Raw genomic sequence first — 9,257 nt, 5'->3', positions numbered from 1 at the left:
CTCTCTCTCTCTCTCTCTCTCTCTCTCTCTCTCTCTCTCTCTCTCTCTCTCTCTCTCTCTCTCTCTCTCTCTCTCTCTCTGTGTGTGTGTGTGTGATGTATGGGCTGGAGATGGTACATAGTGTATAGTGTCATTTCGGTACTGATCACAGAGTCGGTCTGAGATGCTCGCAGGCTACAACGACGCTCTGTGTTTGGTCTGGACACTAGCTTGCATTTGTGTCTGGCTACTGTTTGAGATGAAAGCTGCAGGGAAACTGTGAGGCAGGTGTGTAAACCGTGTGACTTTTGTCCAGTGTGACGGCTCGCCAAGTCGCACCAACAACAACATGTAGGTGGTCCGGTTTTACACATGAAAACACACCTGAGTGTCGGGTCTTTGCAGCGAATTTCTCAGCCATGCTAAGTTTCTAAACAAGAGCTTCACTGACCAATAACAGATGCTAAAGCTTTTTATTTGCATTTATACATCATAAGATGACATTATCTGCGTCGCTAGAGCTCAGATGCTGCATGCAGGTGCATGTGGTGAAAGGCTGCTTCAGAGCGGCTGATGACTGAGACTCTTTGTCTGAGTCTCTGCGGCTAAGAGAGCCATGACACAAAGAAGCCTCTGTTCTCAGAGAATTCATTCTAACTAATTTGGAGGGTTTAATGCACACACACACACATGTGCACACACACATAACATACTCTATCTTCACATATGCATGTCCCTATTCCTGTAGAGGATGCTAAATGTGAGCATATTTACATTAGCTTCCAACTCAACACACACCTTTATAAACCGCAATTACAGCTACATCATGATGATTTGTTGTTGTCCTAAAAAGGGACGTCAACAATGCAATGGTACAAACTTACACCCCTACATTGTAAGTAATGCATACACAAGTACAAAAAAAATCAAGTTTAGGACTTTTGTAAATAAGGCACTCACAATGTAGGGGTGAGTGCCCCCTACACTGGCACTCACCCCTACAATCTGCAAACACATTTTTGAGTTTGCAGATTTGCAAACTCAAAAATGTGAGAAAAAAATGTGAAAAGCAAAACAATTGAGATCACAAAAAGTCAAAGAAAACTGTTTGAGATGAATTGTGAGCCAGAAACGTTTTGGTGCAAAATATGCCACTCTAGCACAGCAAAAAAAAAAAAAAAAAAAAGCAACGGACCATGTCGCTGTGCTGGCCCCAGAGGCCACTGCTCAAACAACAAGATGAAAGCTTGGAAACAGACCTCAATTTCAGGAGGCAAATCATTTGCTCTGATGAAGCTAAAATTGAAACATTTGCCATAACAACCATCATTGCATTTAATGGAAAAAGAGAGAAGTTTGCAAGCCAAACATCACCATTCCAACTGTGAGGGTCTACAATCATGTCTTATGGGTATTTTACTGCACAAAATAAATGGAATAAAGGGCAAAAACATGTTTCCATGTGGAAGCAACATCTCAAGACATGTGAAAGGAAGTTGAAGCTTATCCACAAATGAATGTCCCTGAAGCCAAATTACTTACAAAACAGCATCAGGACAACAAAGTCAATGGTTTGAATCGCCTGTTAACAGACTGTGACTTCAGGATTACAAAAATATTTGTGGGCAGAGCAAACAGGTGGTCAGTATGAATATTGTTTACATTCTCTGTGCTACTGTCTGCATTGTTTATTCTGTGGTTACTGCTCTTTTGTATTCTGTTTAAAGTTGCCTTCCAGCCTTTAAATCAGAGACAACAGATAAAAAAAAAATTGCCTTTAGATAAAAATGAAAAAAATATTTACAAAAGAATATATGGAAATAAAAGAGAGCTTTAAACTCAACAGTGTACATGTGCTATTTCTAAACTTATTAATAATACATAAACAATGTTTTTTTTTTTTTCATTTTGTTCTTTGGTGTATTTTTATTACCACATGTGTGTAAAGAAATTTGACAAAGCCCAAACAGTTGGGGTTGAATTTAACAGTCTACCAGTGGAGACCAAAGGTATTTATTTTTCCTGTAGCTGGTGTAGAGACATTTATTTCTGTAGTGAAGTCGGCTCAGCAGGGACCGGCTCTGTTTTATAGAACCAGTCTCAAGAAGCCATTCAAGGAAACAGCAGCCGGAAACCCCTGAGGTTGCTGTTTGTACAAGTTATGAAAGAACTGAACACTTTACTCACTTTAAAACGTTTACAGTGTAGATCCTTCTGTGATATAAACTGTATATATATTTTTTTCAAAATATTCAAGCCTAGGATGGCATTTCTGAGAAATACTATCCTCTTTCTAAGTTGCAGACAGGAGCTAATATGCTATCTGACACAGGAAGTGACAAATTATACAATAGCAGCTTTTTATTCACTTCGTAATAAAGTTTTGGTTTTTGAGGGCCTCTTTTAAAGCATATTCAGATTGCAACATTCATTACGTTGACTATATTCAAACTAGAGTAGTGTGCTTGCAACATTATATGAACACATGTATTACAGTGGACAAGAAGAATAAGCTTACTGATGCTGATGTCAGTAGCATCAGTAAGGATGAGGCACAGCTGCACATAGTGAGAAATATCTACTAGATTCTAGCAATATTTTTGCCCAACTCAAATCTCTGGAATGAATAACGTAGAGACACTCAGCAGATCAAAATGTAAATATTGCCCCACCAAACGGCCATACTTTGTCATCTCTACCGTGGTAGTAAACGGGAGGCATGGAGAAGGGTTCATTTCTGTTAATTACATCATTTAAGGCAATGAAAAAGTAATTTGTAATATCTCATGAATCTGCTGCTATGAAGACATGAATATTGTATTACTTTTCTGCCTGTAGATTAGCTGTCCTCAGTGATTCAGACTGTTGCAGCACACAGAAACAGTATGTTAGGCCACTTCATTGTGCTCTCCTTATGCTCCACTCAAATTATAATTCTTGGTACGTAAGGGAAAAATAACATTTCAGCTAATTTTCTGTGTAAAAAAACAAAACAAAACAAAAAACCCTTTTAGGTATGCTTAATTACTTCTTTTTTTTTTACCATTTGAAAAGGACAACAAGTGACTTCTTGATATCAGGCAGCCAATCAATACTTAACGGGGGATTCACAAACGGCGTTACATGTTAAAAGTGCAGCAAACTTTTACCTCCCAGAAGCTGTCCATGGTGTCGTCAGCACCTGCAGATTCATCGTAGGAGCCAGACATTTTCCTGGATGTGGCAAAGCGCTCTAATGACTAGACCTGTCCTCAGCAGGAGAGCTGGGTTCCTCATGCACTGCAAGAGAGCAACAATAAAAAATAAAATAAAAACGTGAGCAAAGCTGCATCGCAAAATCACAGACAACAGTTTTCTGCGGATCGGTTGTGTGGTCATTTCGACTTAAAAATGGAGGGAAAGTTTCACTGTAGCGGTGGGGTGGGGATGGGGGGGGTCTCCTTGAGACATTCATAATAATTTGCTAAAAATAGTTTCCTCTACCAAGCACACAGTGCGGTGCCCTGAGGAGCGTTAGGGGCCATCTTATAATGGTGTGTCCTACAAAAGACGTCAGAGTGGGAGAAGCTTTCTCTTAGCTCTGACCTAAAATCTTTCCACTGTAAATCTTTTGGCATACTTCTTCTTGAAAGAGAAAAATGGCCCCAAACTCTAAGAATACACAGGCACGGCAACCAGCCACGCAGAAATGCCCTGTCTGCAGATGAGCACGGAAAACAGAAACGAGATTAAGGCTCTATTTATACATCTCATTGTGTCTGTTGATTGTAATCACTAATTAGTTGGTTAATTCACATCAGCTCCTGCTTCCTTAAGCTTTAAAGGTGATTTATATTTAGGTGTTTGACATTTATTCAATGTCTAACCACCTTGTTTCCTGCTACATTGGTATTGAGTTCTGTCCGAAGCCTAATTCATTTTGCTCCCCCGACTAATATCGTTGTCTTGATAGAGAGATATTCATTACCCTGTAACAAGCAACACGACAATTCAATTTATAGAAGAGCAGGTAACAATAATGAGTCTTTCTTAATGCTGTCCCAGCTAGAAATGCTTATAATTACAGAGGATTGTAAGGGAATGTAGGTATTATCTAAATGTTTCAACAGTGCAAATTAACTTCAACACTAACATCATTTTAATTGAAATTATGAGGACTTTGACTAGACGCTGTTCCAGATGTGATTTGCTTAAGTATTCATCTTAAATGTAGTCTAGCAACAATTAGCTATGCTAAATCATTTTACTGTTCATAATATTATGAGTAGAAACATGGGTTTCTTTGTGGAAAAACAAAAATGGACAATGACATTTTAAAAGTAAAAAAAAAAGGATAAACAATAGGTCGCATTCAGTGGAGTCAGATATTCAATTTAGAATATAATTTATACTATAACCAGCTTATAGTAGAAGTTGATTATAATCAACTTGTGTTGATTATCTGTGTTATTTTTGTTAATTAAATAAAGACAACACACAAACCGGGAAACACTGAACAAATGAGAACAAACAGTAGTAATTCGTTTGTACATTTATAACCACTGGAGAAATTTATACCAGGATTTGAACATTTAAAGACCTTTTTTTTTCAGTTTATCAGCTGCCTAACAAGATTAATTTTATTGTCCTGGTCCTGTTTTCTTAAATCTTAGGCTTTATTTATAAATTACAAATGTAACACAGCTGATGATGCAAGAACATTCCCCCTCCCAAAATAAACCTAAAGGCAACAAAATCTCAAAATGAGGATTAGTCTTTTCTTCAACTCCATCAGGAAAATTTTCTCAATAGACTTTTTCCTGACCCAGCTCCTGTGGAGCTGCACAGCCGATGATGAATGGATTATATAATTCTTTCTAAAATAGCCTCTTTTCATGTCACACAGATTTCTCTAACTTGGGAAAACAAAATGTCATCAAGCTATAAATAAATATAATTACCACCTTCTAAAATCGTTATCATTCCACTGAATAAAAAACAGGCGCAAATGTAAAGTTTAAAACACAACAGAAATATTTATTCACTGGAAACTTCTCATACATAAATGTGAATAAGAACATCTAAAGATGATGTACAGATTTTGTCAGGTCTTTACAGAGCGCCAACGCACTTTGCTTCATCCTTCAACCTTCATCCCCTTTTACGTACAACTCCTTCCTGTAACATCCTTCACCCCTGGAGTGAGTCACCAGAAAACTGCTTCCCCACATTTGGCTCGTTTGAACCAAACTTCCTTTGTGGACAAATGACAGCATAATTGTCCGTGTAAGAAGAATTGGGCTTGAGATAACAGCGTGATGTCAACGGGGCAAGTATATTTAGCGGAAAATTTTGGAATCTGCACAGTATTTTTCGCAGGCTTCAAAACATCATCGTGGGAACATTTTGCACCCATTTGTGATTGTTTTAAGTTGCAGCAGCAGAGCGGGCAATGAAGTCCGCCTCAGTCAGGGGTTTCTACAGAACACTGATTTAGCAGAGCTGTGTTTTTATCACGCCCTTGGTTACTATCACCAGCACTCACACCAGCCTGTGAGCCTCTGATCATCCATGGCTTTTCTTCACTGGCTATCATCAAGAGTGCACTATGGGCTGGTTCAAATCACCACAGCAGCATTTCATGACTCTGAGGTTTTACTGTGCGGGTATGAATCAGAACCAATTTGTGCTGTTCAGTTCACAGTGGAAGTGCCAGGAAAGGATTTTTTTTAATCATTTTCTGAGAAACTCTTTCATCTCTTTTCGGTCTTCCTTCTTCTGCTTACGCGACTCTTACTGTAGCTCCCTGTAATGTCAGGAACGTTGCGTATCATCAAAACATCAGTGCAGGTAAAAAGTCCAGGGGCTATATAAGAACATTTTATTTTACACCCACACCACATTCTTCCTACTGAATGTGATAATGCAGTAAGGAGTCAACATATGTAGGCCTAAAACCACAGTGATTAGTATTGTAAGGAAAAATATATGCAACTTAAAATACATACATGAATAATATAGAACTTTCTTTTTTCTTTTTTTCCAGAAATGTTATCAAATTAGTGTGTAAAATGTTCATTCACCGCTCAGTATTTTGCATTAATTTAGTCTTATGCATTTAAATCTTGTGCTTCTAAATTATGGTAATTTACAGACACAGACAAATTTGTTGTCATCCTTAGTAAATATGTGTTTTAACACTTAAAATAGCATTAGAGTGAGATGTCTATTGCAGTACTACAATTTCCCACAGACACTTTTAGAAAAGTGCAACCTTGAAGTTGAGCACAATTATTCACTGAGGGGAGAAAAACAAAGCTCCCAATAGCTCTGTGGAAAATACTTTGTGCAAACTCCTATTGCCTGCAGGACAACACCAACTCATGTCAAATACAGTCTCATAGAAATGAAGCATACAAAGAGAGAAATTTTGGATCCAGAATCCTCTTATGATTTCCTTTCCTCAAACTGTATTTATGTCAGGGGGCTGAGATCCCAATTAAAGAACGTTGATTTTGAGTCTGCCTATCAGTTACTGTTTGTTTCCAAAACAACACAGTCTTAGTCTTATCTGAACAAAGCACATTTCAGTTAAAGTCTGAACATAGTTCAGCAACGTCTGCATGTTTACATTCGTGATTGCAGGACAGGATGCACCAATCCCTGTAAACTGATTGACATATACATGGTGCATACATACATACATACATGGTTGTTATGGAGACTTCAAGACCCCCAAAGTTGCCACTCTTTTTTGCAGTGCCCTAACAGCGAGGGGGAAAGGGAGAACCAGCAAATGTGGCTGCCAAATAAATGATGCAATCCAGCCTCATGCATCAAAAAAGTTAAGCAGGCGCAAAGTCTCAGTTCTTAATCCTGGCTACCATCAGTGGTTCATCTACTTGTCCATCAGCCAAGGCGTCCAATAAGCTCCAGCATTCGTGACAACAATACCTATTAACATCAAAGCCGGTTAGGCTCTGGCACAAAGCCTGAATCCAAATATAAGCTTTGTATAGGATAAAATTCACACAATCCGGGCTGTTTAACACAATGCTGGTGTTTGGAAAAGGAACTTTGAACACATTTCTTGCTTTTTGATGTTTCCACACGCATTATCTAGCTGATTTAAACTTGAATGAAAAAAAAAGAAGACATTTCTAGTTTTGCCTATGACTCTTTACTGTTTGTGAGAATTTGTAAAGAGAGGACAAGTGGCTTCCTGTTTAAGGACAGCATGGCCTTGGCTTATCGAGCCAAGAGAAAAATACTTCACTGAAAAGTCACAGTTTTGGTCTATTGTGGGAGGTTGCTGTCTGACCCAAGAGACATAGGGGTTTATTCTGCTCTTATTGAGGTCAATACACCTCAGTGACTGTGAAAACACCTCACATTCCCCTAGACATTTCCTGGTGGGTGAAGAAGTCCTCGTAAAAACAGAATACGACTTAGTAGTCCATTGGGGTTTGTAAAAAAAAAAAAAAAAAAAGACATTGCGCTTAATCCAGGTATGAAATATTTAAATAACAGCTGTTCTGGCCCAAAAAACATTTGGATCCTTCTAACAATCCGCCCACTGTCCAAAATCCTTGCTGACAAAGCAATCCCTTTTGTAATCTTAAATCTTCTAAGTCTGCTAAGAGCCTGTTGTGATTGCAGAGGCTGTGTGGATGTTAAAAACAGAGGAGAATTATCGGCTAAAATCAAACTTTTGCACATTTGACCACATTGAGGCTTTATTCTACATGTACTTACCACTGTTGGCTCCATTATTAAACGAAATGAAGTAAATAAAATCCTCAAACAGCTTCCTCAAGGATGTAAAAATTAGCAATCCAACTCTCTCTTTTTGACTTCAAATTAATCTGATCATTTTTTCCCCCCACAGTTTCAGTCTCTGTAGCCAAAGCAAACCTAGAGCGGACTTTAAGTCTGACCAAACCAGCATATCGCAGAGGCTGAGGGATAATCCTGCAGTGTGCCATTTGAATAGCTTTAGAGGGGGGAGGGAGTTCGCCTCAAAGAGGACCAAAGAAGCTGATAGGACAACTAAGGCAACGAGAGAAGAAATCTTGATATGAAACTGCATCCGAGTTGGACTTTTACAGGATTTTATAACTCTTTCTTGCCAATGTTTGAAAACCAAACTATCCAAAAAAAGGTTTCCAAACCTGCAACGGAACAAGCGTGGAACTGTAAAACACATCTCATCAGAGATACGCATTCAGTCTTTGGTCTTGGTGGCGTAAATGTCTTGCACTCAGAATGTCTAACATGCTCACAAGCCCTTTAAAGAACTGAATGGGAACTATAACACAACATGTAAGCTTGTTAGAGTAAGAAGATTTCAGTGAGATGAACTAACTTTGCACCTGTGCATCACCAAGTGAACTGTCTTCAGTCTAGCTAGACAACAGAAGGTCAAAAAAAGATAAGAACCACTAGCTGATTTTAAAAAAATAAAAGAATTTGCGTTGCATGAGAAAACATCGATGAAAGCAGCTTTGGATTTTAAACAGAAGATATAAAAATCTGTACACATGTGAGAACATAACAAATATTTCAGTTTTCCATCTTTAACACAAACTATGGTGTTTGTGTTTAACTGAAAAGTAAACTCTTAGAAACCTGCTGAAAGGGATGATTAAAACCTGAATTAAACTTCTATTAAATGTGCATCCCTGTAAATGAATTTCAGCATTGTTCTTTAGAAGGGGTCTGTTAACACCCCACATGTTGAATTGACAGTTTTTGCTGTTTTTCAGTTGAATAATGCAGAATATGTGTTGCAGAGCGGAGGAAGCTTTGAAATGACTTATTTGGCTTCTTTGCGTCACAAAATGTGGCATTTATACTACAGAATGTAGACTTTTTTTTCATACCCACTGTTAGTTTAAGAATAAATCTATTTGGACAAACGTAGTTTGGTGTCCCCTGACATTGCCTGAAAAAAAAAAAAAGGGGGAGAGATGGAGATTTGCCAAAGAAAAAGTAAACAGGGGAGAGAATTAGGTGTGGCTGAGAGATGCTACTGCAAACTTGAGGCATGTTGTGGAGATGGACAAGGAGCCAGGATGTTCCTGAGTGCAATAAAGAGGCCCATTGGGCCAGAACGGCAGCTGAACACATCAGCACAAAGATGTGATTCATGCTTGGTGCTGAGCAGAATAAGGCGGCTGCTGGATGTTGCCAGGAGACAGAACTGCCTTGCGCAGACTTCACACACACACACACACACACACACACACACACACACACACACACACACACACACACACACACACACACACACACACACA

The 9,257-nt window shown here is 38.6% G+C and overlaps 2 long non-coding RNA genes across 2 annotated transcripts in view; both read right to left on the bottom strand.

Moving 5' to 3' along the window:
* Positions 1-3,107: 3,107 nt before the first annotated feature.
* The window catches only part of LOC103467646 (uncharacterized), a 24,666-nt gene continuing 18,516 nt past the window's right edge, over positions 3,108-9,257 (bottom strand). The window contains exon 3 of the long non-coding RNA XR_534098.2: positions 3,108-3,258. This is a non-coding gene — a long non-coding RNA (uncharacterized LOC103467646). The remainder of the gene's footprint in view (positions 3,259-9,257) is intronic.
* On the bottom strand, positions 4,970-8,051 carry LOC108166407 (uncharacterized). Its single transcript, XR_001776749.1, has 2 exons — positions 7,714-8,051; positions 4,970-7,620 (listed from the first exon to the last, which is right to left on the bottom strand). It is a non-coding gene; the product is annotated as an uncharacterized LOC108166407 (long non-coding RNA).

This window comes from Poecilia reticulata, linkage group LG7 (assembly GCF_000633615.1).
Source record: "Poecilia reticulata strain Guanapo linkage group LG7, Guppy_female_1.0+MT, whole genome shotgun sequence".
NCBI classification, from domain to species: Eukaryota; Metazoa; Chordata; class Actinopteri; order Cyprinodontiformes; family Poeciliidae; genus Poecilia; species Poecilia reticulata.
The sequence above is the reverse complement of the archived record's forward strand: the minus strand, read 5'-3'. Positions and strand labels throughout refer to the sequence as shown.